Source organism: Lissotriton helveticus, chromosome 1_2 (genome assembly GCF_964261635.1).
Source record: "Lissotriton helveticus chromosome 1_2, aLisHel1.1, whole genome shotgun sequence".
In the NCBI taxonomy this organism is placed as follows: domain Eukaryota; kingdom Metazoa; phylum Chordata; class Amphibia; order Caudata; family Salamandridae; genus Lissotriton; species Lissotriton helveticus.
Genome location: NC_136058.1, coordinates 180,373,506 through 180,401,426, shown reverse-complemented (window position 1 = coordinate 180,401,426; position 27,921 = coordinate 180,373,506). Strand labels below are relative to the sequence as shown.

Sequence of the window (27,921 nt, the reverse complement as noted above, 5' to 3'; positions counted from 1 at the left end):
CGCAGGGAGCTTGAATTTTTTAAAAGGCACTACGGATTTGGGCTGGAAATTATCAAGTCACCGCCCGATGGGTTTTTAATCTACAAATTTGAAGTCTCCAATTTTTTAATAAGGTGAGAAAAGAAGTCAGTGCAAGTCGACTTTTTTATATTAGTTCAAAAACTTCCTTATCTTATTGTGATAAGTAGTTGGTTTAATCCACAGCCGAGAAGAAACCCGTTTTATTGAGAGAAACCACAGTATAGTGGAAACACAGCCTGATTGAGATGGGAGCAGTGTACCCTTAAGATTAAGGTAGATAATACAACATAAAGAGACTATGTGGATGAATAGATGCCGCTCTCTATCACGCACTCTATCATGCTTTATATAAAAAATTAAAATAGAAGGGCGATTAAGAAATGTGTAATTATTTTTCCTACAGGTCTCACATGCCGTTTTTTAGAGAATGGAAATAACGGTGCCTCAATCATTCTGGTTTTAATTGAAGAGATTGACTGACAAGTCCTGAAGAAAAATCGTAGTCAGGTAAAATTAGAGGAAACCAAATATCTTAAGGAAATAAAAATAGGCTCTTACTTATAATAGTTCAGATGTAAAAATGTACTGCAACGAACAGAGATGTAGTATTAGATACATCAGTTAACAGAAGCTAAGATACTAGTTTTAGGTAGGGTCAAAACTACTATTTGAACTCTTATAAGAGATAAATGAATGAACTTTGTTGTCATCCCTTTCTGTAGGTTCCCTTATCTTTTCTTCCTTTTTTAAACTTTTTTCTGGGTTCCACTTATCTACTCGAGATAGGTTAGATATGAAAAAATCATTGTTATCAAATCAAGATGTGAATCAGATCTCTAATGCATATCAAGAGTGAAATGTTTGAATACCTTAGACAGAACAAATTATATCATAAAAAATGCATTTGTCAAGGCTTGTTCTCCCTACGTCACCTCCAATGTATGTGTATACCATGAGCACTATGCTATGTACTAAAGAATACTCAAAGTCAAACAATGAACTTTAAATGATATTCCCATGTTAAGATGAAATGAACCAAATATCACAAAATGAAATAGATATTGACTTTTTAGGTTCACTAATATCAATCACGAATTTTGATTGTCTAAACATGAAACTATAAACTGTAACATTGAATCTTTTAAAAAACTATACGTATAAGAACTAATAATATTTTGTTCTTTGTAGACATATTGGCTGAAAGTATAACTGTCCTGAGGAAGACACCACGACGTGTCGAAACGCGTTGACTCAAACCTAACAGCCACAGTAACTGTAGAAAGGACTTGTATCATTGTCTTTCTAACATGTTTTAAATTTATGTTTTCTTTAATTAGGAAACTTATCATTTTTTTATCAATAATTCATGATAACTGTATATTTATACTGTATAGATTTATCTTTGTTTTTATTAAAAAATACTATTTTTGATATCATTATGTTTGTCTGTGTTATGGTTTAAGTTTCTAACTTTGGGAATCATGCAGTTGAGTACATAGCTGTTTTTGTTCAATAGATAACATGCAGATGGGAATCCATTTTCAATGTGAAAATGGATTGGGAACACAATCAAAAATTGATCAATGGCAGTTTTTTTACATGGGGAATAGGTTTTATAGAAGCAAACACAAAGTTGCCGTTTGCAAAAGCCTCTTAGTGTTTAAATTCAGCATACTAAAAGTGCACACTTATGTCATTCTTGTGCTTAAATGTTTAGGCATACCTCAATATTTACACATGCAAGTACTATTGAGAATCAGAAACTGCTGCAGACTCGTACGAATACTAAAATTGTTTGTAAAATGCAATAAAGTCAAACATTTACTTAAATCGTAGGCAGAAGCCAATAGTTTTGTGAAGTGCCCCGTTGTGACTAGTATGCCATTTAATCAGCAGTAAAATACGTAGTTCTGAAGTAAGAGCACAAAGCCAATCTGCATGTGAACCAGAGAAACTGGTAGATAGCAGGTTGTCAGCAGGAACTGCTAGAAAATGAGGAGCCAGAAATGTCACAGTGGTTCATTGACTGCTGTAGAAACACCAAAGTAGTTTGCCTTATTTTCTTTGCTGGATCTAGATGAATTTAGACCTGCATGGGTTGGTGCTGTAATTTGTATCTGTGTACCGTAGACATCAAGAGATAACCTACAGTATTACAAGGAAATATGTGTATACTGGTGTGTGCCCAAGAAAACTCTGTCTAATGCTCTAATTGAGACCCTTTAATTTAAATATTAAATGTAAATGAGCAAAAAAAACTCATGAACTCTTCATATACTGCGGAACAAATATTTGCTTATACATGCCATTTAAAGCAACTAGGGTAAAATTGACTAGGTTGAAAGCCCCAACACTCAGCGGGGTTCTCGATGAGAAGTAGAGTGAATTATATGAGATGAATTGAGATGCAGTGCTCGATCGCCCTAAACTGAAATAGCAACACACTGGTAAGATGTAATCAAAGTTCACCACAATATGGCAATCTAGGCATGGAGAAGTTAATAGAGTTTAATGTTTGAGACAGTTCCCCAGATACCTCATTGCCTCTAATAAGACTGTTTAGACGTTCAATACTCCAGACCTATTACTAAAGAGCCCACGAAATGTTTGAGTCGAGGGTATAGCATTGCTGTTAAAACAAAACAGTAGTAAATTTGCGGGGAGAGGAACATCGCCTCAACAAACAAGTTACTTACCTTCAGTAACGCTTTTTCTGGTGGATACAGTATCTGCCTGTGGATTCCTCACATTTTGAATTACCCCTGACTTTAAGTTGTATATCATAAGTCTTCCTCCAGTCCCTTTCAAACTTTTTGCAGTTTTTCTTTAGAGATGCTAGTTGTGCGTTAAACCATGGTGCCTTTTTAGGCGTGGTTTTTGGTTTAGCAGTCATTTTAGGGGTCATCTTATCCAGTAATTGTGTAATCTAGTTTTCCCAGTTGGAGTATACTTCTTCAACCTTACCCCTTCGAGACAACAGACGGTTGGTGATTTTTCTTTCCGGCTACCCTACCGCAAAGTGCAAACACGATAAAATAGTGGTCTGACCAAGGTACAGGTGTTGGGGGAGATGCTGAAATTTTACGGGTTGTTTGAAATTAATGGATCAAGTATATGTCCCTTAATTTGTGTGGCCGACGTTATCAGCTGAGAATTGTAGCTCCTCAAGATCTAGCAACAGCCTCTTAACACTAGAGAGATTATGGTCCTCGAGGTGAAAGTTTCAATCTCCTGAAATGGTGATGTGGGCTTTCTTCACCAAAAAGCTGGCTAGAGTAACGATCAGACTGTTTAGGGGCCCGGGGGCCTATATATTAATAGTCCTGAGAAGGTGTATGTTGGCAGTAAGGTCATGGTGAATTGGCAGCTTTCGCAGTCGAGGATGGTTAGGGGGTTGATGATGCATTTAAATTAATCTTTTATCAGGACAGCGAGTCCACCCCCCACCTTCCCTATACGATCCAGTTTGTAGATTTGAAATCGTGGGGGGGAGGGCCAATAAGATATCTGGGGTGCATCTGTCACTAAGCCAGCTTTCAGTAATGAACAAGGAGTCACGATTTGCCTCATCTAGTAACAGACGGATTTCAGTTCTGTGTTTAGGGAGGGATCAACTGTTAATTAGGCCTAGTTTCCAGGCCTTAATCTCAGTGTGCGAGCTACGAGCATCCAATTTAAGCTCAACAGGTACTTTTTTCTCAAACTTGCAGTGCCTGCATACCTGAACTGCTGACCCACTATCAAACTGCCAGCTCCTCCCACAGTGTAGTTCATGGCGAGGCCTGAATCTGCGTAACTGATTACTAGTATAGATGGTCCGTGGCTGCTGAATTTGGGCAGGGTTCCTGGCCCCTGGTCCCCTTCAGGCGCAGAGAGGCTTGCCTTTGGAGGATTAGCGGCGGCCATCATTTTGAAGCGTCAGAGGACTAGAATGCTGACCTCTGATGCAGAGTGCACTCTATGGTAGAGAGAGGTAACGAATAGTTTTCTTACCTGTCGGTGTAGTTTTGCAGCTTGAAGATCTTTCTGGATTCACTATGCTGTGCATTATTCCGCGGTCTTGTGGTTGGGTCCGGATTCGTAGTCTTTTTTTTTTTTTTTTGTGTAGCCCAGGTGGGCGTCGGCATCACACCCCCTTGGGTGTATTTCCGGTGACGTCGGCATGCTTCCTGCGGAAGCTCCCACTCTTGGGCGCCATCTTCGGGTTCTTTTTTTCCGTGTTTCTTTCGTTTCCGAAGTAATGGCAATGTTCTATGTAGTTGATATTTTACCGCTTTGTACTTTTAAAAATCCTTTCTTTTTTGTTAACCACCTCTTCTCTCTCCAGCCTCATCTTTCTGGCGGAGGTGGGTGGGTTTGCTAGTGAATCCAGAAAGATCTTCAAGCTGCAAAACTACACCGACAGGTAAGAAAACTATTCGTTTTGCAGCGTGAATCTTTCTGGATTCACTATGCTGTGCATAGATTTTGTAGCGGTTTCTCATCTCTGTGGCGGCTGGGTGGAAGATGAGCGTTAGGTGTTGAATATGTGCTGTAGCACCTTCTGTCCAACTTGAGCTTCCTTGTTCATTTGTATATCCACACAGTAGTGCTTCGTCAACGTGTGCACCGAAACCCATGTTGCCGCCAGGCATATGTCCTCTATGGGTGTGTTAGCCAGGAAGGCTATTTTAGCGCCCTTCTTCCTAGTGGAGTGGGCACGTGTCCCCTCTGCCAGCTCTTGTCCTGCACGCTTGTGGCAGAGTTGAATTGTCTGTGCGATCCATCGTGCAATGGTCTTTTTGGTTACTGCTTTCCCCATGAAGCTGTTTGCGAATGACACAAAGAACTGTTTTGTTTTCCTGTGTCCCTTTGTCCTTTCAATGTAGTGCATGACTGCCCTTCTGGCGTCCAGGGTGTGCAGAGCTCGCTCTGCGCTAGTTGTTGGTTTTTGGAAAAAACTCGGTATCTGTATAGACTGGTTCATGTGAAATTTGGATACCACCTTCGGCATGAAGTGTGGGTCAGTCCTCATCACAACTCTATCATTGTGTATTTGTATGTAGGGTTCTTGTAGCGTCAGCGCTTGAAGCTCGCTTACTCTGCGTAAGGACGTTATTGCAACCAGGAAGGCTGTTTTCATAGTTAGCATCTTTAGGGAGGCCTTGTGAAGTGGTTCAAAGGGCTCTTTCATGAGTTCCGTTAGGACTGTGTTCAAGTTCCATGCAGGTGGCGGCACCCGCTTGGGTGGTGCGATCCTTTTCGCTCCTTCTAGGAATCTCTTCACCACCTGTGATGTGAAGAAACTCCTGCACGTTTCTCCCCTTGTGTAGGCGACTATCGCTGCCAAGTGAACTCTTAAAGAGGATGAGCTAAGGTTCTTCTCCAGCAAGTGCGTCAGGTACCTTAGCACTGTGGAGTCCCTCTTCATTTTATTGTGAAGTCTTTCTTGTCTGCACCATATTGTGAATCTTTTCCATTTCGCAACGTAGCACTTCCGAGTGCTGGGCCTTCGTGCCTCCCGAAGGACCCTCAGGGTGCTTTCTGGCAGTCTCAAATGTGCGAACTCTATGTCCTCAGGAGCCACGCTACTAGGCTCATGCTCTCTGGCTCTGGATGTAGTACCTCCCCGTTCTGCATGGAGAGTAGGTCTTTCCTCCTGCTGAATCTGTGGGGTGCACCCTGTGTCATCTCCATGATCTGCGAGTACCATGTCTGCCTCGCCCACTGTGGTGCGACCAGTATCAGTGTCATGTTGCTCACTCTGCACTTGCTCAGCACTCTGTGCATCAGTGGTATCGGGGGAAAGGCGTAAGCAAATGTCCTTGACCAATCTATCCATAGGGCATTCCCCAGTGACCCCTCCTCGGGCTGCCTGGATGCGAAGTTTTGGCATTTTGCATTCTGGCGTGTGGCAAACAGGTCCACCGATGGTGTCCCCCATCTGTCGAACAGGTACCTTGTCTCCTGAGCATTGAGCTCCCACTCGTGGGATGCCGATGTCTTCCTGCTGAGCCAATCGGCTTGTATGTTGTCCTTCCCTGGTAGGTGTATGGCTAGCAGGTCTATCTTGAGAGGGATGGCCCATCTCCATATCTCCTGCGCCAGCGTTGAAAGCGGGGCTGACTGTGTGCCCCCCTGCTTGTTGATGTAGAACATCGCAGTGGTGTTGTCTGTTTGTATCAACACCTTGTGTTTGTACAGTCTTGTTTGAAAGGCTTTCAGTGCAAGGAAGATTGTCTTCAGTTCTAGGTAATTGATGTGCTTTGCCGCATCTGTTGGCGTCCACAGTCCCCTCACCTTGAGCTCCTCCATGTGAGCGCCCCATCCCTTCAGGGATGCGTCTGTGGTGATGGTCACTGTTGGCGTTGGGGGCGTTAGAGGCTTTGCCCTTGTTATGTTCTCCATGGTCCACCATGCCATCTCCTTCTGCACTGCGTGCGTTACAACCACTAGATCCTCCCAACCGCCTGTAGCTTGTGACCATTGCTCCTGTAGCCATTCTTGAATGGGTCTCATGTGGAGTCGTACATTTGGTACCAGGTGGATGCATGATGCCATCATGCCCATGATCTTGCTCGCAGTCCTCACTGTCCGAGCTTGTCCCTTGCGGTAGAGGCGAGTTTCCTTCACCAGCGCCCTCGCCCTCTTCTCGCTGGGGAACACCTTGCCCTGTTAAGGTGTTGATCTGTGCTCCCAGGAAGATCTTGACTTGTTCCGACTCCATTGATGATTTCTTCCAATGGATGGAGAACCCCAGGCTTATGAGCGTGCTCGTCACTTTATGTGCGTGCTGCTTGCATTTCTGGTATGAGTTTGCTTTCACCAGCCAGTCGTCCAGGCAAGGGTATACGTGTATTCCTTGCCTTCGTAGGTGCGCTGCGACTGCTGCGAGGCACTTTGTGAAAACTCTTGGTGCTGATTTTAGTCCGAAGGCCAGTGTCGTGAACTGGTAGTGGCTTTCTCCAATGGTGAACCTGAGCATGTGTTTGTGCTTTCTGTTCATTGGGATGTGCAGGTAGGCGTCCTTGAGGTCTATTGTGACCATGAAGTCCCCGGTCTGCAATTGTGGGAGCACCTCTTGCAGGGAGGTCATTTTGAATTTTTGCGTTCTTATGAATTTGTTCAGGAACCGTAAGTCCAGAATGGGTCTCATTGTCTCGTCTACCTTTGGTACCAGGAAGTACGTTGAGTATATTCCTGTGTTTCTTTCCTTGAAGGGTACCCGTTCTATGGCCTGCTTCCGCAGGAGTTCCTTTGCCTCCTCCTGAAGACACTGCAGCTGCTTGCTTGCTAGTGTTTTTCTTTTTGGTTTTCTGGTTGTTGGGCTCCCCTCCAACTCTATGCAGTATCCGAATTGGATAATGTTGAGGATCCATTTGTCTGATGTGATTTCTCTCCACTCTCGGAGGTAAAATCTTAATTTTCCTCCCACTGGTGTCATGTGGTCGTAGGTGTCTAGTTTGTCTTGACCCCTCTGTACGTGCTGCCCCCTGGGATCTTTTTTGTGGGCGGGCACACAGAGTTTTTTGAAGTCACTTAGAGGCGGGCTGCTGTCCCCCTCTTCTGTTCTGTCCACGTCCATTTCCTCTCCCACGAAAGGACTGGCCTCTTTGTTGGTACTGCCAGGACTGCTTCTGCTGCCCCTGTTGAGCCTGCGAGTCTGCCTGGTGCGCTTGTTGGAAAGCCTGGTGTGATGTACCTGGCTGGTTTCCACCTCTCCCACCGGGTCTCCGTGACGGGGTGCCCCTTTTGTTGCCTCTGAACTGCAATGCTCCCATGGATCTTGCTGTTTCATTATCTTTCTTTAGTTGACTGAGCTTTTCATCAACTGTTGTTCCGAAAAGCGTGTCGCCGTTGAACGGTGTGTTCAGGATGCTGTGTTGCACCTCCGGTTTGAAACCTGAGATCCTGAGCCAGGCGTGTCTCCTTTCCGTGACACCCATCATCATGAGCCTGCTGGCGGTGTCTGCCCCATCTAGGGCCGTCTTAAGGCAAGAATTTGCCGCGTTCTTCCCTTCTTCAACCAGTTTTTCGGCCTTCTGCCTGGCATCCTGGGGCAGGTCCTTCACCAACTGCCCCAGCTCCTCCATGATCTGGTACATGTGCCTGTTTATAAGGGCATTGGAATTAGCCATGCGCCAGTGGGTCACGGCATTCCGTTCGATCCTTCTGCCCACCAGATCCATCCTCTTGCTCTCCTTATCCGGTGGTGGACCCGAGGTAGTGGGTACGTTAGCCCTCTTCCTTGCTGTGGCCGTGATAATGGAGTCTGCGGAGACAGTGCCCTGAATGTAGGCTGGGTCCTTTGTGGAATGTTTGTACTTTTTCTCTGTTCTGGGAGTTACTGCCTTGCATGTTGCGGGTTCCCTGAATGCTTCCTTCCCCTGGGCCAAGACGCTGTCGAGCATTGGAAGGTACTGGCTCCTTGTTTGTGTTGGGAGCAATGTCTCTAGAAGGAAGTCTGCTTTCTGCTTCTCTTCGTCGAGTTTGAGCTTGAATGCTGCTGCGGCAGATTTTATCACCGAGTTGTAGGCCCCGATGTCGTCCGGCGGCGAGGGCCTCGAGGGGTATGTGTCGACCGCCTCCTCCGGGCTGTCGGTGTCGACATCTATGTAATCTACCTCCTGTAGGTCAGAGGGTGCCGACTCTGCGTCCGTCCTGCTGTCCTCTTCCTCCCCATAGTTGTAACTATCGTAGGGATTCTCGTACCCTTCTTGGTCGTCTACCACCTCGACGTCCTGGTCTTGTTCCTCGGCGACCTCGGCGATCTCGTCTTCCTCCTCGACTACCTCCACCACCGGTGGCTTGGTCTTGTGAGGGATCGTGAAGGCTTTCATCTTAGCGTCGAAATCTTTCTTCCGCTGCATGATGTTCTCCATTTCGGCCTCGAGGCGCCTTCTCTTCTTCTCCATCTCGGCCGCGTGTTCCGCGTCGGATGGATCAGCCGTTCTTTTCAGCGCTTGGTTCTGTGCCGAGCTTTTTGGTGTCGAAGTTTTCGACGTCGACGTCGAACCGGGTTTTGACTCTCTGGTCGTCGTCGTTAGTTTAGGGTCTTTCTCCCTCGGCGTCGATCGATCCTTTTCGGGGACGATTTTCGACGTTTTCTACTGATCAGCAGCTCTCGGCGCCGGGGACTCCTTCTCGGAGGATCCGCTGGGCCTGTGAGTAGTCGCGGACGCCGCCTTCTTTGGCGTCGGCGCTTTCGGGGTCTTGCCCTCGATTTTTCGAGACTCAGAGTCTCTCGGGTTCTTGGGGGCCGAAGAGTCTCCTACCTTATCAGAAGTCTTCGTGTAATCGGTCTCTACGACCGTGTAGCTGTCGTCTTCGGCGGCAGCGTTGTCTTCTTCCTCGGAGGACATCCCCAGTTTGTAGAGGGACGGAGTCGGGGCCTTCCCTTGCAGGGTGGCGTGCGCTACCCTCTGTCTCTCCCTCACACGAAGGGTCTTCGGTGCGAAGGCGGAGCAGGCGTTGCAGTCTCCGCTTTCGTGGTCCACGGGTAGGCAAAGGTTGCAAACCGGGTGCTGGTCCTTTTGCGCGTACTTGTGGTGGCAGTTACGGCAGAACTTGAACGGCGTGTTGTCCATCATCGAGCGTCCAGGGGCTCCCTGGTCGCGTGTTCGTCGACGGTCGTCGAGGATCTCGATGAAAAACGCCCTCTCCTTGCTGATTGTTCGTCGATGAAGTCCCCTGGAGTCTTCAGATGACTTCTCCTTGTGTTTTCTGTCTTTTCCTTTCTTCTTTCTCCAAAAATGTCTGGAGCCCAAACGGGAACGATCCAGACCCGACCGCGAAAAAAAAGAATCTGAAGATGGTGCCCAAGAGTGGGAGCTTCTGCAGGAAGCATGCCGACGTCACCGGAAATACACCCAAGGGGGTGTGACGCCGACGCCCACCTGGGCTACGAAAAAAAACCAAAAAAACAAAGAAAAGACTACGAATCCAGACCCAACCACAAGACCGCGGAATAATGCACAGCATAGTGAATCCAGAAAGATTCACGCTGCAAAACTACCTCTTAACCGCACTCCATGGTGCCTGCCTGCCGGAAACAAGAGTACCCGCTCTCACTACCAGCGAGTAATTCACAAAAAATAATGGTACATTCAAATTCAATTTTAAAACAATTAAGAACAGTTAAAATCCTGGCATCGATTTTAAACTAGAGGTACGCTAAAGGACACCTCTTACTTTGTGCTCAGACTCCGCTGCGGGCTCGCTGCTCAGCCGTCATTTTGAAGCATCTAGAGACTAGAGTGCGGACCTCTGACGCCGAGTGCACTCTATGGTAGAGAGTGGTAACTCTACCTCTCTACCGCACACTATGGTGCCTGCCAGAGAAGGGCACCCGCTCTCGCTACCCGCTATCAATACCTATAAGTAATTCCCTTAAAATAATGGTACATTCAAATCATTTTTAAATGGCATTGCTTTTAACCCCTTCCATGCTGATGACGAGCTCAGCTCGTCATCAGCGTTACCTACCGTGTGCTGATGACGAGCTGAGCTCGTCATGTAACGCGGTAATTTGTAAATTGCCGCATACTGTGGGAAAAACGGCTGCACGCATGCGGTTAAACTAGAGGTACGCTAAAGGACACTTCTTACTTTGTGCTCGGACTCCGTTGCGCACCTGCTGCCCAGCCATCATTCTGAAGCGTCAGAAGTCTAGAGACTAGAATGCGGACCTCCGACGCCGAGTACACTCTATGGTAGAGAGGGGTAACTCTACCTCAACCACACTCCATGGTGCCTGCCTGCCTGCCAGAAAGAACAGCACCCACTCTCGCTACCTGTGAGTAATTCACTAAAAATGATACAATCCAATTCAATTAAAAACATTTTTTTAAACATTTAAAATCCTGGCATCGATTTTAAACGAGAGGTACGCTAAAGGACACCTCATACTTCGTGCTCGGACTCCGTTAAGAAGGTCTAAGACTCTCAGATATTTTTTCCCACGTCTCCCACATTATGAAGAAGCTTCCTTATGGCAGAAAACCATTAACCACCAATAGCGAGGAGATAAGAGTCAAACAGCTACTTCAACTGCGCATATTGCCCATAGGTCAGCGCTGGGCCTCAGGAGATAATAGATACGTACCCCCAGCCAAACATTTTACCACCGAGCATTGGTGGCATTTGATTTGACTTTATTTTGCCCATTACTTTCGGACTATGCCTGGCTAGTTTCTGGCATGATATTACACCCTTTGGCCAGCATAGGATGTGTACTGAGCGCACTCCACGCCCAGCGCTGACCGTTGGGCAATATGCGCACTTTTACCAAACGCGCATTCTGAGTAATACTCACACCGTTTTTATCATCATTCCCTACTCATCTATTAAGCAATTTAATTACTTTATCAGTGCCGCCGTGTTATTACACACCACAGCACTCTCTCTCAGCATTATGAGATCCCTCACCCTTCAATTCTGAATCCTCGCCCTTCAATAATGGCCGCCGTTTACACCACAGCACACTTCCCTTTTCCCTGTCTCAGACCACGGGCCTTCCAATATGGCCGCCACGCTCCAGTTCGTCACACGCAGATGTGTTGACGTCTGCCACGTCACACGCCTCTTACGTGCTGATGTTACCCTCCTGCTGGGCTCTCGAAGGGATGTATTTAACACAGCTCTCCCGGCGTGTCCCTTACCAGTCGGGACATCGGGAGACCGCTGTAGGTTGCACAGCGGTAATCCTCACGGAACCAAGTAAGGTTGTGCACCCTTTGACCATGGGCGACCCGCCCCACGATCCACGGTCCTTCACTATTATGCCATCTCCTTCCTTGCAGATTGGTATACCGGAAGAGACCCCTCCCATTCCCTGATTAGCTGCCCTAATTTTACCTCCATAGTAAATATGATTCTTTAGCATTACGCTGCCACAGCCGCTTCTACCTTTTTAAACGCGCATTCTTGTTTACACGTAACCTATGAAATTATAGGCGTTCGCATGGCCGCCTATGTGACTCACTTCTTGCACGCCTCTCCGCATGACTTGATTAGTCAGCACCCTGCATTTAGCGTGTAATTACCACTTGCCGCCCGCAGCATACTAGCATGAGTTACATATCCTATTTCGGCCACTCGCCTCACGATGCTCGCATGTGACCAACTAATTCACGTTTCAGCGTGGGTGCATGTTCGGCATGGTGTGCTATTCATTTTACGAAGCTCCACTGTGATCATCCAGTCTCACAGCGATTTTCCAATTTCCTGTTAAGCACCTGCATGCTGTGCCATCATTACTATAACTATCACAGTGGTGGTCACGTTGACTATCACGACATGTTTTGAGATTGCATTTTGTGTTGCTTTGAAAGATTGCATTTTATGTTGCTCAAAAGACTACATGTCTTTTTTTGTCTTGTCTATTTCCTCAACAGGTTTTTGTACGGTGGGAGTAAGTATACCGACACCTAGTCCACACACCTTAGCGCGTGTGTTGGTACTTCACCCTTTCACGTGGCCTGCACTTTGCCACTCACGTCTTTAACTCTTGGTCCTGAAGAAAGCCAACCTCAACTTTTTAATGGGCTGAAACATGTAGACCACATCACCTAGACAACTACAGAGCATTACTTCTTGTTAGTTGTATCACAATCTTTTAACCATACCGTGAGCTGCCACTAATACATTTATTTGGCAAGGATTCTCAGAGGTATTTTTAACACTCACATCACACATCCACACCATACACGCTCCGCTGTAATCAGGCATTGTAGCACAACCGGGCGGCATTAGGCCACCCGTTTGGGACCCCAATGATGAAGCATGACACATGCTGGTTGGTGTGTGAGGGGTCTTTTCAATACACTAATGGGTCCATGAACTTTGTTTCCAGAGACTCTCACAATCATAGTTCTGCCTGTCCGGAATCTACTGAAAAGTACAGTGAAATTTCAGGTTTCAGGGAATCTCAAATCTGGCTGTCAGAATTTCAGGGAGAAGTACACTCAGCATTTGTGCAGTTCCAATACTCCTACAATATGTCAAGATAAATAATTCACCTGGAACATAAGACTGTCATAGAGGTTTTCATTCACATGTCATTACACCTGGTAGGTCCTGGGGTGCTCCATAACAAGCCTTAAGAAAATGGCCGCCACAAGCTCTTTGATGTATCCCAAACGAAAATGGGTACCAAAACACAGTGACTTCACCGCCTAAAGTAAAATGACTGACAATACCTTTCACCAACCAGCAATGGCCGTCAAAACTTTTTGACGATTCCCCAAATGAAAACAGCCCCAAAACTTCACCACATTGAGCAAATGTTTCTATAGGCAGTAGACCTTAACGAGGTTGTATACACCTCAGTGACACAGATACTGGAGAGCCACCCATACATCTGCACTGTTACTGGGAAGTGCAGACAGCCACCTCATTGTCCCAGATCAAGAGACATTGCAGGGCAGCAGCTGATACTGTACACAACCCGCAGGAAGGGCGAATATAATTACTTCAAATCCAAGTACTGCTCCTGCTTAAAGTGAAGCATATCATGCAATCCAGCATTGCCTAAATCGTACGCTTCGAGAATGGACATTAAAATGCATTAGAACCATTCCTTCTGAAATGAGTGTTCTGGAAGAGGTAATTTGTGGGTTCCTATGAGAGAGTAGAAAATTAGTTACTTACCCGTAACTGCAGCTCTCCAGTATTGCCATTTTTCATAGATTCTCATGCTTGAATCATTCCCCATTGTCAAAGAGGGAGTACCATAGTAAGGTAGTATGCAATAGTATCATTGCAATGCAAAGTCAGTTTAATAGCCTATGTCCATTTAAAAAAAAAAAAGCCCACACTTGAACTATAACCAATCAGGCAACAGCACCCTCTAAAACAAGCCAAACAGAGGCTGAGTCTCTCAGATTTCCGAGCACAAGTGGAAATCAATAATCCCTATCTATGAGGGGAGCCTCTAAGGGGGGTGGGTCGCATGTGAATCTAGGAAATATCCAATCCTGGAGAACTGCAGTTACAGGTAAGTAACTCATTTCCTTCTCCACTATTGGATCTTTCATAGATTCACATGCTGGAATCCGAATAGCAAGCAGTTTATGTAGGTAAATATATAGGTAACAGAAGTACAGTTGAGCACGGTGGGTAACAGTCTAACACATATCTCTATCTATCTATCTATATCTATATCTATATCTATATCTATCTATATCTATATCTATATCTATATATATCTATATATATATATATATCTATATATATATATATCTATATATATATATATATATCTATCTCTATATATATATATATCTATCTCTCTCTATATATATATATATATATATATATATATATATATATATATATATATATATATATATATATATATATATATATATATATATATATATATATATCCACGCTCTAGATTCTCCCCAAATCCTTGGAAAAGAAAGGCAGCACTCCCGGGACACTCCAGTTTCACGAAAACTTTATTTACAAGACAGACGCGTTTTGGGAAAGCTCTCTACCTCAGTGTCTGAACACACATGCATCGCGCTGCGCCATTTTTAAGACAGGCTATTCATCAAAATCAAAATGAACGAGGGGTATCGCGTCACGCCATATGGCAGACGCCGTATTGGAAGTATAATACTTACACCATATAACGCACAATGCAGCAGTTACACAATTCAATATTCGTGCAATCAACAAAGTGCTAATGCATCAATTGCATATCCTGCGCCTTTTATATCGCGTTTACATTATCTTGCCGTGGATCGGCAAAGGCAATCCACATGGGTTGCATGTCCCTCTAAGTTTCAAAATCTGATGATTTACCTGAAACCATCAAAAATTCTATTTAGATGCAAAGTGTACAGGTGGTCCTAACGTCCACACTTTCTCATTTATCTTCTCATCCTTTGCATTTAGTCAAACAGCTCCCCTTCATTCTTAGAAAAGCAGCAAAATAATCTACATATATGTCTAGATAACAAATGATAACAGACAATTCAGAGAAATGAAAAACTCTTAAATCATGGATGTTGTAGGGACAATCAGTGTTCAGGCCCTGTATATGTTCGCGTTGTCCATTGGTTACTACTCTACACACCAAGGTGCACCGCCGATTCCTCCCCACTATTCAAGCCACCAGGGACCTTAGTTTGCAAATCTACTATATACCTGGACTCCAATCTGCGCAGTTTCTGCACTCTATCTCCGCCTATCGTACTTTCAGGTACATAGTCCAGACAGAAATATTGAAGTAAATTTCTGTCACTTTTATGTTTAATTGCAAAGTGCCTAGCCCCAGATAAGAAAAATCCTTCTTCACGATGGCCCGCATGAGTTCGAGGATTCTAAGCTTTACTGGATTGATGGTGCTCCCTACATACTTCAGATTGCAAGGACATTTAAGGCAATACACAGCAAAGGTAGTATGGCATGACATAAATTTGTTGATTTTCTTGACTCCCTTGCATCGCTTTACCTCATAGGACAACATTCTCCTGCTAAAGGCACTGGCCTTACATCTGCCACACGGGAAGAATCCCCTTGCCTCCTGTAATGACCCTGTTTTCTTAACAACTGGTTCTAGATGACTGTGTACCAGGTGGTCTCGCAGAGACCGGGCTTTTCTAAAGGTAATCAGGGGAACGGGAGGTACGTCAGAACTAATAATGCTGTCAGTTTTCAAGACATGCCAGTGTCTCCTCATAATGGATCTCAACCAAGTGGAGTCACGGGAAAAAGTGGTGATAAGCCTGAATTTCCCGTTTTCTTGATTAGCTTTATGCTTCTTGTTGAACAGATCCCTCCTAGGTATGGATTCTACCCTGGTTAATGCATTTTGGAGGAGTTCTGCCTTATAACCTCTAGCCAGGAATCTGTCAATGCTATCTTTTGCTGCTTCATCAAAATCACTGCTCATCAAACAGTTACATCTTAGTATAAGGAATGTAAGTAAGGGATGCTGTTGATTAGGCTACGGGGGTGGCTACTAGACGCATGTAGCGTGCTGTTGCCGGCAGTTGGCTTTCTATAGAGAGCTGTCTGGATCGTCCCATTTACTATTTCTACATTGAGATCCAAGTAATTAGCTGTCACTTGACTTACATGGCCAGTGAATCTTAAATTAATACTATTGTTGTTAAGAACTCCAATGTATAGTTGAGCTTCCTCTGTAGTGCCATTCCAGACCAAAAACAGGTCATCAATGTATCTATACCATGATATGATACAATTTTCTGTGACTATCCCACGGCAAGATAATGTAAACGCGATATAAATGGCGCAGGATATGCAATTGAGGCATTAGCACTTTGTTGATTGCACGAATATTGAATTGTGTAACTGCTTGTTAGACCTGTCTGCCCTTTTGATAGTCCCTCCTATTTATTTATTTATTTTTGTCCCCTTTTTGCCCCTCAAAACACTTAATTGTTATGTCCACTGAATTTTTGCGGTGTTGTCCTAGGGGTTAGGTGTTCTTTGCCCTCATGGTCCTTTTCCCCCAGGCCTAGGTGTCTTTTCTGACTAGAAAGTAGGGGATACACAAAATGGTGGGCATTAACTGCCATAACTGTTTTCCTCAGAGGATAGACCCATAGGACAATATAGGGACGCTCTAGAACCTTCCAGCTGGTTCTGGAAGCCTGGGGCTAGCCTATAAAAGGGTCAGCGCTAGGGCAGCCATTTTAGAAGTTAGAAGTTGGAAGTTAGAGAGAGAAGCCAGAGTCCAGCTAGGAGTCCAGACCACTAGGCAGGGAGATCAGTGCACTGAGGGTGGGTTGATGGTCCCTTGGGGCTGCTATCCCCTTGCTGTTGACACTTCCCCTACATGTGGATCTGACCCTGCTTAGACCCTCTGTAACGGATTGCTGCTCAGGGGTTACCGGACGAAAGGAACAACAAGACACTGGGTTCTTTCTTCCCCCCCCCTGTTTCAGAACCCCGATCGTGATCACCAGACCAGCGGTTGCTGAAAGTGGTTCCCTCACCTGTGCTGAGTGCACGGCTCATCAGCTGATTGGTTGCTGATCAGGGACGCGGTGGCCCGAGTTCTGGTGAGCCGCGAGGGCCACGTCAGGCTGTGAGGCACCAGGGCTCAGGGGAAGTCCTGAGGTAGTGTCGTCGCTGGATCGGCTGCTGAGTGGAGTGAGCGGAGCAGTGTCTGTCTTTCGCACAGGCTCAGTGGCGCGGAGTCTGCGACTCGTTGTGGGTGAGAGGCAGCGTCTGATTCCGGCGCAGGGCCGGAGGTGCGGCCCTACGAGGAAGTGTCTCAGTGAGCGGGCGGTTCGTGAGGAGGCGCCTGACGGAGGCGCGGCAGTGTCTCCTTCCTGCGCAAGTCTGGTGGGTGAGTTGGCCGGCGGGAGGATCGAGCACCGGCAAGTGTGGGCAGAGATCTTCCCTTCCCTCGGGAGACAGCCGCTAGAGGCCTGTGTTGTCCAGTGAGGGCAGCGCAGGGTGGAGACTGGATTCTCCTATCAGCCAAAGTCCCCGACCCGCTTGTTCCCCAACGCAGTGCAAAGTAAGTGAGGAGGGGGAGGCTGGTCAATCGTGAAGAGCCTTTGGTCACTCGAGCTAGTTTGGGCCCAGTCAGTGGCAGAGGTCCAAGGTGGGAAGAGTCCCCGGAGGAAGATTAACGGTACTGTGAGCTGGCACCAGCGAGTGGGGAAGGTGTAATTGCTCAGGTGTCATTTACTCTAGACTTGGGTCAAACGGAAGGTGGAAATACAGAAGATAACCTAAAGAGAGCGCAGACTGTACTACTTTAGATAGGAGGCGAGGAATCCTGATGAGGCAGCGCCTGTTCCTTTAATGATTGGGTAAACTTAAGAATCTGCCCTCATAGAAGGAGAAGTCTTCCTAAAAGCTCAAAGCCAATTCACAGGAGGTTCCTGAAGAACAAGTTACTTACCTTCGGTAACGCTTTTTCTGGTAGATACTATATCTGCCTGTGGATTCCTCACCTTGTGAATACCTCTTGCGTCAGCAACATTCGGAAATTCTTTTTTTCGTAGCCTCGCGCCGACGTGGACTCCTGACGTCATAGAGACACGACCTCGCTCGCGACTCCGCTGACGTCACCGACGCCTATAATAGGCCCACGCCGGCGTGATGACATCAGTTCCGCCCTTTTTTCCGTGCCATCGAGGCACACGGACGGACCAATGACAGTAGAAATATACAAGTATACATAGTACACAATAATCAAGGCAAAACACACAGTGTTAAGCAAAAGCAGGAAAGAAATTGGAACATTTCCTTGACAACAAAATATATATACATTACATTACAGTAACTCTGGCAAAGAAGAGTGGACACCGGGGAGGCGGGTGGGTCAGTGAGGAATCCACAGGCAGATATAGTATCTACCAGAAAAAGCGTTACCGAAGGTAAGTAACTTGTTCTTCTGATAGATACATCTGCCGTGTGGATTCCTCACCTTGTGAATAGAGTCCCACAGCAGTCCCCACTCCCGGAGGAGGGTGTCCACTCTTCTAGACCAGGAAATCCTGAAGGACAGAGCGTGCAAAATGACCGTCCCTCCTCACCTCGGAATCCAAGCAGTAATGCTTCGCGAAAGTGTGGAGGGAAGACCAAGTTGCCGCTCTACAAATATCCTCAACAGGCACACCTCTAGCCAATGCTGAGGTCGAAGATTTAGCTCTAGTTGAATGAGCCCTTATACCCTCTGGTGGTTCCTTACCGGCCAAAGAGTAGCAGATCTTTATGCAGAGGACGATCCATCTCGATAAAGTTCTTTTATGGACCGCTCTTCCTTTCTTGCAGCCAGCAAATCCAACGAAGAGCTGGTCTTCCAAACGAAAGTCCTTGGATCTGTCCAAGTAAAAGGACACCGCCCTCTTAGGGTCCAGACGGTGCAGTCTCTCTTCCTCCTTAGAAGGGTGAGGGGGAGGATAGAAGGAAGGTAAAGTAATGGACTGCCCTAGGTGGAAGGGAGTTACCACCTTAGGCAGAAAAGCAGCCCTGGTCCTGAGAACCATTCGATCAGCATGTATGGACAAGAAAGGGGGCTTGTGACAAAGAGCTTGAAGCTCACTTACCCTCCTTGCCGAGGTTATTGCAACGAAGACTGTTTTAAGGGTAAGAAGCCTCAAGGGACATTTGTGGAGAGGCTCAAAAGGAGCACCCATCAAAAAGGTCAAGACCAGATTCAAGTCCCACTGAGGCACAATAAAAGGGACAGGAGGAAACTTATTAATAAGGCCCTTTAAAAACCTTAAAACCACAGGTGACTTAAAAAGAGAAGGCTGGTCAGGCAAACAGAGAAAAGCTGACAGCGCAGAAAGATAACCTTTCACCGTGGCAACAGCAAGACCCTGCTGAGCCAGAGAAAGGGCAAACTGGAGAACGTGAGACAAATGGGCCTTCAAAGGATCAATAGACCTTTCCCAACACCACGAGACAAATTTCGCCCATCTATAAGAATAGATGGACTTAGTGGAGTCACGCCTGGCTGACAAGATGACATCCACAACGTCAGGCGGGAGGGAAAAGGAAATCAGGTTGCCCCGCTCAATCTCCAGGCATGAAGGTGCAATGTCTGGAGGTGGGGGTGTAGAACCTGCCCCTCCATCTGAGAGAGGAGGTCTGCCCTGTGAGGGAGACGGAGCGGCGGGTGAGAGGAGAGGTGGAGAAGATCTGTATACCACACCCTTCTTGGCCAATCCGGGGCGACCAATATGACTTGGGCCCGGTCTAGGCGAATCTTCCTCAGAACCCGAGGAATCAAGGGTATGGGGGGAAACGCGTAAAGGAGTTGACCTCTCCAACTCAACTGAAACGCGTCCCCCAAGGCTCCTTGCATCGGATACTGGAGACTGCAGAAAGACAGGCAGTGCACATTCTCGTGAGTGGCGAACAGGTCCACCCGAGGAGTCCCCCACATCCGAAAGATGTCATGAACCACCTCCGGGTGAAGCCTCCACTCGTGGTCGGCAGAGAACTGCCGACTGAGACTGTCTGCACGAACGTTCAGAACCCCGGCCAGATGATTTGCCATCAGACAAATCTGATGGTCCTGAGCCCAGGACCAGAGACGCAGAGCCTCTCTGCAGAGACACTGCGATCCCACTCCTCCCTGTTTGTTGATGTACCACATCGCGGTCGTGTTGTCCGTTAGGACCTGAACAGACTGACCGCGAAGGGAAGGGAGGAAGGCCTTGAGCGCCAAACGTATCGCCCGCAATTCTAGAAGGTTGATGTGAAGCAACCTTTCCTCTGGAGACCAAAGGCCCTTGACCTCCAGATCCCCCAGATGAGCACCCCACCCGAGAGTGGATGCATCCGTTATCACCGTGGCCACCGATGGGGGAAGTTGAAAAGGCTTTCCTTGGGACAGATTGCCTTCCACGCCCCACCAAGACAGATCCGCTGCAGCTTCTCTGGAGATCCACACTGACTCCCTGAGATCTCCGTTGTGCTGATACCACTGCTTGCGGAGGCACCACTGGAGCGCCCTCATGCGCCAGCGTGCATGGTTGACCAACAGAATGCTTGAAGCCATCAGACCGAGCAGGCGAAGGACCTTCAGGACTGGAACGACCGCTCCATTGTAAAATAAAGGAATCATCTCCCGTATGTCGCGAATCCTTTGAGGGGGAGGGAATGCACGACATACGGTTGTGTCCAGTACTGCACCTATGAACAGGTTGCGCTGGGAGGGCACCAGGTGAGACTTGGGTACATTTATTGAAAAACCCAACCTGTACAACAACTGGGTTGTCTCCTGCAGATGATGAAGCACAATCTCTGACGACTCCGCTTTGATCAGCCAATCGTCTAGATACGGGAATACCGGAATCCCCGATCTTCTGAGATGCGCCGCCACCACTGCCATCACCTTGGTGAAGACCCGAGGTTCAGTAGTAAGTCCAAACGGAAGGACCGCAAACTGGTAGTGTTGTGACCCAACCGTAAAACGGAGATACCTCCTGTGCGACTTCAGGATTGGGATGTGAAAGTACGCATCCTGCAAGTCGAGTGACACCATCCAGTCTTCTTCCAGCAGAGCCTGAAGAACCTGAGCAAGGGTGAGCATCTTGAATTTCTCCTGCTTCAGATAAAAATTCAAGATCCTGAGATCCAGGATCGGACGAAGCCTGCCATCCTTCTTGGGAATCAGGAAATACCGGGAGTAGCATCCCTGACCCCTTTCCTGCTCTGGAACCACCTCTATCGCACCTTTTCTCAAAAGTGTTTGGACTTCCTCCTGTAGGAGTAACAGATGTTCCTCTGAGCAATATCCCTGGCAAGGAGGGTAATTGGGAGGGAATTCCCGAAAGGGAAGGGCATACCCATTTTCTACGAGATTGAGAACCCAAAGATCTGATGTAACCGATTCCCAATCTCGTAGAAAGTAGGTAAGCCGACCCCCCACTGGACCCACATGATCCTGAATGGCGGATCTAGGGCTGCTTTTCTGTGGCTGGGGGGTTGGAGGAGGTGGAGGAGGAAGAGACCTGACGACCTCGAGGACGTGTTCTCTGCTTCCCTCTGTAAGACCTATACAAGGTATTCTGCTGCTGTTGTTGCTGCTGCTGCTGAGCAGGTCTATACGACCGAAAGGAAGAGCGACCAAACCCTCTAAACTTTCTGGTCGTAGAACCCCTGACCTGAAGGCCAAGAGATCTAGCAGTTGCCCTGCTGTCCTTGAATCTCTCCAAGGCCGCGTCTGCCTTCTTCCCAAAAAGCCCCTCGCCATCGAAAGGCAAATCCAATAATGCAGACTGCACATCCGCTGAAAAGTCAGATGACTTCAACCAGGCTGAACGCCTCGTGGCAACCGCCGTGCCCATGATCCTTGCCACAGAATCTGTTGTATCAAGTCCACTTTGGATGACCTGACGAGCCGCTGCCTGAGTGTCAGATAAAGCCTCTTCAAAGTCCTTTCTACTAGCCTCAGGAACCTTAGGGACCAAAGAACTTATAGAGTCCATAAGAGCATGGATGTATCTTCCCATGAGGCAAGTGGCGTTAGAAGACTTCAAAGCCATGCTAGACGAAGAAAAAATCTTCTTCGCGACCTGATCTTGTTTCTTGGCCTCCTTGTCGCCAGGTACCTGCGGAAAAGCTCCAACAGACTTCTTAGAGCAAGCGGCCTGAATTACCAAACTTTCAGGGGAAGGATGCGAAGATAAGAAAGCAGGATCCTCAGGAGCCACTCTATACCTCCTAGCCACACTTTTTGCAACTGCAGGAGCAGAAAAAGGCTTTTTCCAAACTTCCATTATAGGATCCTTTAAGGCATCGTTAAATGGGAGCAAAGGTTCTACTGACGAACTAGGAGAATGGAGGACCTCTGTCAACAAATTCGATTTAAACTCGACAGAGGGTAAAGTCAGACCTAAAAGTCCTGCTGCCTTCTTCATAACAACATGATAAGGTTGAACATCCCTGGAGGGGGCATCAGGTCCAGAAGGCAAAGACCACTCCGGAGAAAACTCAAGACCACTAGCATCCGCCAGGTCTTCGAAACAATCCCCTTCCAGCTCACCTTCCTCCACCTCAGAAGATGAATCATTAACTCTCTGCTCCTCCAGAAGTCGTTGAGCCTCTCTACGAGATCTCATTTTGACTCGAAGTGCAGTCGAATCCAACGCCGAATTCGACGGCGTCGGAGCCGACTTCGGAATCGAATCCGAGGGCTTGGAAGGCTGCCCCATAGAATCCAAAGGAGTCGGTGACGCCGGAACCGGGGTCGTCGACTTCGGCCGAGCCGGCGTCGATATCGGCGTCGACCTTGATGGAACCCGATATTGCCACAGCGGAGTCGGAGCCGGCATATATGGCATGAAGGGTGCTGGAGCATAAGAGTGAGGAACACCCAAATTGAAAGCCATAGGACCCATGGGACCCGAAGGCGCTCCAGAGGGGTACCACGACCTCGAGAAAACACCATACATCGCGTTTAAAAACGCAGAAGGGTCCTGACCTGGAGTCGGGAATGGTGGATGCTCAGGCTGACCTCGAGGCACATTAGAATCTGTTTCCTCAACAGGATTCGAAGCCCCTTCCTCAACAGGAACTCCATCGGTGTCTTCCGGAGATGGAGCCGGAGCCGGAGTCGGATCCGGAACTGGAGTCGGAGAATGGACCATCGACTCCGAAGGTGAAGCCTCACCTTCCGACTCATGAGGAGGAATCACTTTCGACTTCATCCTTTTGGGAGACTTCGATCTGGAATGATGACGGGATCCGTGTCTCCTCTTCTTATGCTTCTTGTGGGAACTGGAAGCATGACCGGATGATGACTTCGAGGCCGACGCCTCTCGAGACCTTGACCTGGATCTCGACCTCGACTTCTTCGGATGCTTCGAGGATCTTTTAACCTTACTTGCTTTAAGTTTGGCAACAAGAAGTTTAGATTCCCTCTCACGAAGAGCCTTCGGATTCATCTTTTGACATGATGAACAACCATCGACGTCATGATCCGAGCTTAAACACCAGATACAGTCTTGGTGAGGGTCCGTAACGGACATCATCTTCCCGCATTCTCTGCAAGGCTTACAACCGGTCTTCTTTGTCGACATGACAGTTAGAATAGAAATATCTGAGAATGGAGAATCGAAGAAACGAAGTAACAATGTACTAAGGCTACAGAGTATCCCGAAACCGTTAGCGTCGACGACGCGGAAAAAAGGGAACTGATGTCATCACGCCGGCGTGGGCCTATTATAGGCGTCGGTGACGTCAGCGGAGTCGCGAGCGAGGTCGTGTCTCTATGACGTCAGGAGTCCACGTCGGCGCGAGGCTACGAAAAAAAGAATTTCCGAATGTTGCTGACGCAAGGGGTATTCACAAGGTGAGGAATCCACACGGCAGATGTATCTATCAGAACTGTGTTTTAAACGATAACTGTGAACTGAATGAAAGGAAGGAATTGGGAGGTTCATATTGTCTTGCAATTAACCTGCTGGCTGTTAACTACTTGAATCCTTCCTCAAAATTACAATACAGCTATTTGCCTCCTACTAGAAAATGTAATGAGTTTATGAAGAATTTTCTGTCTTAACAATCTAGGAAGTGCCAGGGAAGAATTGTTTTTGAATTGTGTGCCAATGCCGTCATAAATGTTTACAATGACAGGTACTATAGAGAAACAATCCAGATGTTGATTTAAAGAATTATATGCAACTACAAAACTAATTCAAGAAAGGATAAAAATGTTCTACTTTTATAAAAAGAAAGGTGTAATGTCATATTTTTTTTTTTAGATGGATGGGCATTGAGTTATTGAGTGGGTGTGACGCAAACTTTACACATGTACTTTGGAGATAAGCCTTGCCATTTAGTGCCAAGCTACCTTATGTGACTTGGAGGTCCCAGGTCCAACATGATTGGTGTCTAGCGGTGGGATACGAACTGTGTTTGCGTCCACTCGTCAGTAACTAAGTGTACTCCACAGGCTTACACCTGGAGTTTTCTCCTGGCGGACTTTCCAATTACTATTTTTGCTTTTTCTAAATTTACTCCTGGTGGTGGGTGGAGGAAGCTTCAAATTGCTCCTTTTGAATCTATTCTTTTTGTGTGCTTGTCCCTACATTGCTCTTCAGCAAAATGGAATTTGCTCTGGAAGAACTGGAAACTTATTCTGCAGCCCAGCTTAGAGACTTTTGCCAAAAGATGGGAGTGTTTTTAAGCGTGGTGCGAAGAAGGGGGAACTCCAGACCAGTTTGAGGGCTTGGGTGGCAGCACATGGAGAAGGGGAGGAGGAAGAGGGGACGGACCGGGACACAGTCATAGGGGTAGAGGGATTGTTCCATCCTGAGTTGGGAAACCTACTTCCAGGACCGATGACCTACTCAAGGAAGGGTAGTAGTGTCTCCAGAGGAAGCTTAACCGAAGCTGAACTAATGGACAGGAGGGAGAAAAGACAATTAAAGTTGGAATTAGCCAAGTTGGAACAGGGGAGGGAGGAACAGAGGATGGCTCATGAGATAAAACTGAGAGAGCTAGAACTCAAGGCCCTACAGTTAGGACCCTCCAATTCTCCGAATGGTGGCAGCGAAACCAAAGAATTAACCAGGGAATCCAGACCCTACCTCCCTAAAGACATAGTTGCTAGCTACAGCCAAGGGGATGACATCGCCAAGTGGCTGGCTGCCTATGAGGTCTCCTTAAGAGCCCATGGGATCCAGGAGAAACACTGGGGGGGTGGGTTATACAAGTATATGCCTCCTACTGGTCGGGATACACTATTGGCCCTGGAACAGGAAGAGCAGACCCACTACCCCACCATGAAAGTGGCGTTAATTAAAAAGTTTGGGCTAACCCCAGAGAAGTATCGCCAAAAGTTCAGGGGGAGTCACAAATTAAGCACCCAAAACTGGGTGGATTTCCTGGACTATGCAAGGAAGGCATTGGAGGGCTGGATACAAGGCAGCGAGGTGAGGGACTATGAGGGGTTGTACGACCTTTTTCTCAAAGAGCATCTACTCGAGAAATGTTTTCCCGAGCTGCGTCAACACCTGGTGGACAGCAAGCTGACCAACCCCCGGAAGCTTGCAGAGGAGGCGGACTTCTGGGCAAGTACCCGGGTGTCCTCAAAGGGGACTGGAGGGGATTCCCAAAGGGCCGGACAGAAGAAGGAGGGGGAGATAAAAAGCGGGAGTTCTCAAAAGGTCCCCAAAACAGTTTCCAGGGAAAGGGAACAGGATTCACCCCTAAGGCTAACCCGCCCAGAAACCCTCATCCTGGCCAAAGCCAGCAGCCAAGGGTTGTCCACTGCTTTGAGTGTGGTGGTGTTGGACATTATAAGGGAGATGTCAAGTGCCCAAAGAGACTACCCCCTCCCACTGGAGGAAAAGCCCCAGGAGTAGCTAGTGTAGTGCTCGGGGAGGAGTTGCCCTTAAATAAGGGGGGTGAGTGGGCGGGTGTCACCTTAGTGTCCCTGGGAGATCGGGAGATGGTTCCTAAGATCCAGGTGCCCTCAAATACTGTAAAGTATGGGCAATGGGTCACGATCAATGGCCAAAGAGGGGAGGCTCTGAGAGACACAGGAGCCAGTATGACTATGGTAAGGAGTCAACTGGTGTCTCCAGAGCAGGTGATTCCACATGTACTCCACCCCGCAGCGATGGCTGACGGCAGATTGGGCTACTATCCTGTGGCCGAGGTTCCATTTGAGTGGGAAGGGGTTGCAGGTTCACTTCGAGTTGCCGTAAGCCCTTCCGTGCCAGTCGATTGTCTGCTGGGGAATGACATGGAGCATAATGTCTGGAAGGAGGTGGAATTACGGACTCATTCGGAGATGCTGGGTACACCTGACTGGGCCTGTGCAAGCACAAGGTCTGCGACTACCCGGAGAGGGAGTTCGCCTGGGCTGGAGCCTGGAACAATGGCCCAGCCCGCTGCCAAGAAGGGACAGACCCGAAGACAGGTGAAGCCTGCTTCGGCTTCCACGCCCCATGAGACAGATCGGCCACCTGCGGTGGTGGACCAGGAGTCTGTGGAGGGGGAAGTAGTCTCCCTAGAGGACCTACCCATCCCTGCTGAGTGGCATGTGGAGGGAGGGCCTACCAGGGAGGAGTTCTGTAAGGGCCAGAAGGAGTGCCCTACCCTTGAGGGACTGAGGCGACAGGCCGAAGCCCAGGCAGCAGGGAACGTTGCAGGGCACTACCATATTTACTGGGAGGACGGACTCCTCTACAGTGAACCCAAGGTACCTTTGCCCGGTTCATCACGGGCCTTGGTAGTCCCTCAACGATACCGAGCCTTTCTTCTAGAATTGGCTCATGAAATTCCCTTGGCAGGACACTTAGGACAGGACAAGACCTTTGCCCGGCTTGTCCCCCACTTTTACTGGCCTCAGATGAAAGTGGCATCTGACACATACTGTCGGACGTGTGTATCCTGTCAAGCCAGTGGGAAGACAGGGGTGAAGCTGAAAGCTCCCCTGGAACCACTTCCTGTCGTTAGCACCCCCTTTGAAAGGGTGGGCATCGACATTGTGGGGCGATTGGATCCACCAACTACAGCTGGTCACAGGTTTATCCTGGTTCTGGTGGATCATGCCATGCGGTACCCAGAGGCAATTCCTCTGAGGACTGTCACTGCACCTGTGGTGGCTAGGGCCCTGATGGGGATCTTTACCCGAGTGGGTTTCCCCAAGGAGGTTGTGTCCGACAGGGGGACCAACTTCATGTCAGCGTACATGCGGGCTATGTGGAAGGAGTGTGGAGTTACCTACCGGTTTACTACTCCTTATCACCCCCAGGCCAATGGCCTGGTAGAAAGGTTCAACAAGACCTTGAAAGGCATGATAAGAAGTCTGCCTGAGAGCCTGCGGAGGAAATGGGACGTCCTCCTACCCTGTCTGTTATTTTCTTACAGGGAAGTGCCACAGAAAGGAGTGGGCTTCAGCCCCTTCGAGCTTCTGTATGGGCACCCTGTACGGGGACCTCTCAGCCTGGTGAAGGACGGATGGGAAAAGTCTCCCAGGAAGCCTCCCCGGGATGTGGTGAGTTATATGCTGGCCTTCCGGAGCCAAATGGCAAAGTTGTGGAAGCAAGCTTCTGACAACCTGGAAGCCAGCCAAGCAGTGATGAAAGAGTGGTATGACCACAACGCTCACCCTGTGGAGTTGGAGCCTGGCCAGAAAGTGTGGGTGATGGAACCTGGAGAGCTAAGTGCCCTCCAAGATCGCTGGACAGGCCCCGTTGAGGTGTTGGAGAAGAAGGGTAAGGCCACCTACCTGGTGGACCTTAAGACCCCTCGACAGCCCCTACGGGTGCTGCATGCCAATCGCCTCAAGCCCCACCATGAGAGGCCCGAGGTCATCTTGATGATGGTGACTGATGGTGCAGAGGAAGCAGAAAGCGAGCCTCTCCCTGATCTCTTTTCGTCTCAAGAGAAGGATGGGTCGGTGGAGGGAGTGATTCTCTCCCCATCCCTAACTCCTGAGCAGCGAGAGGACTGCTG

The 27,921-nt window shown here is 47.9% G+C and overlaps 1 protein-coding gene and 1 long non-coding RNA gene across 2 annotated transcripts in view; one reads left to right on the top strand and one right to left on the bottom strand.

The window, feature by feature from the left end:
- Nucleotides 1-27,921, bottom strand: part of NRDC (nardilysin convertase) — a 2,150,332-nt gene that overhangs the window by 643,605 nt on the left and 1,478,806 nt on the right. The window lies entirely within an intron of this gene.
- Nucleotides 56-1,457, top strand: LOC144807819 (uncharacterized). Its single transcript, XR_013606460.1, has 2 exons — nt 56-528; nt 1,210-1,457. It is a non-coding gene; the product is annotated as an uncharacterized LOC144807819 (long non-coding RNA).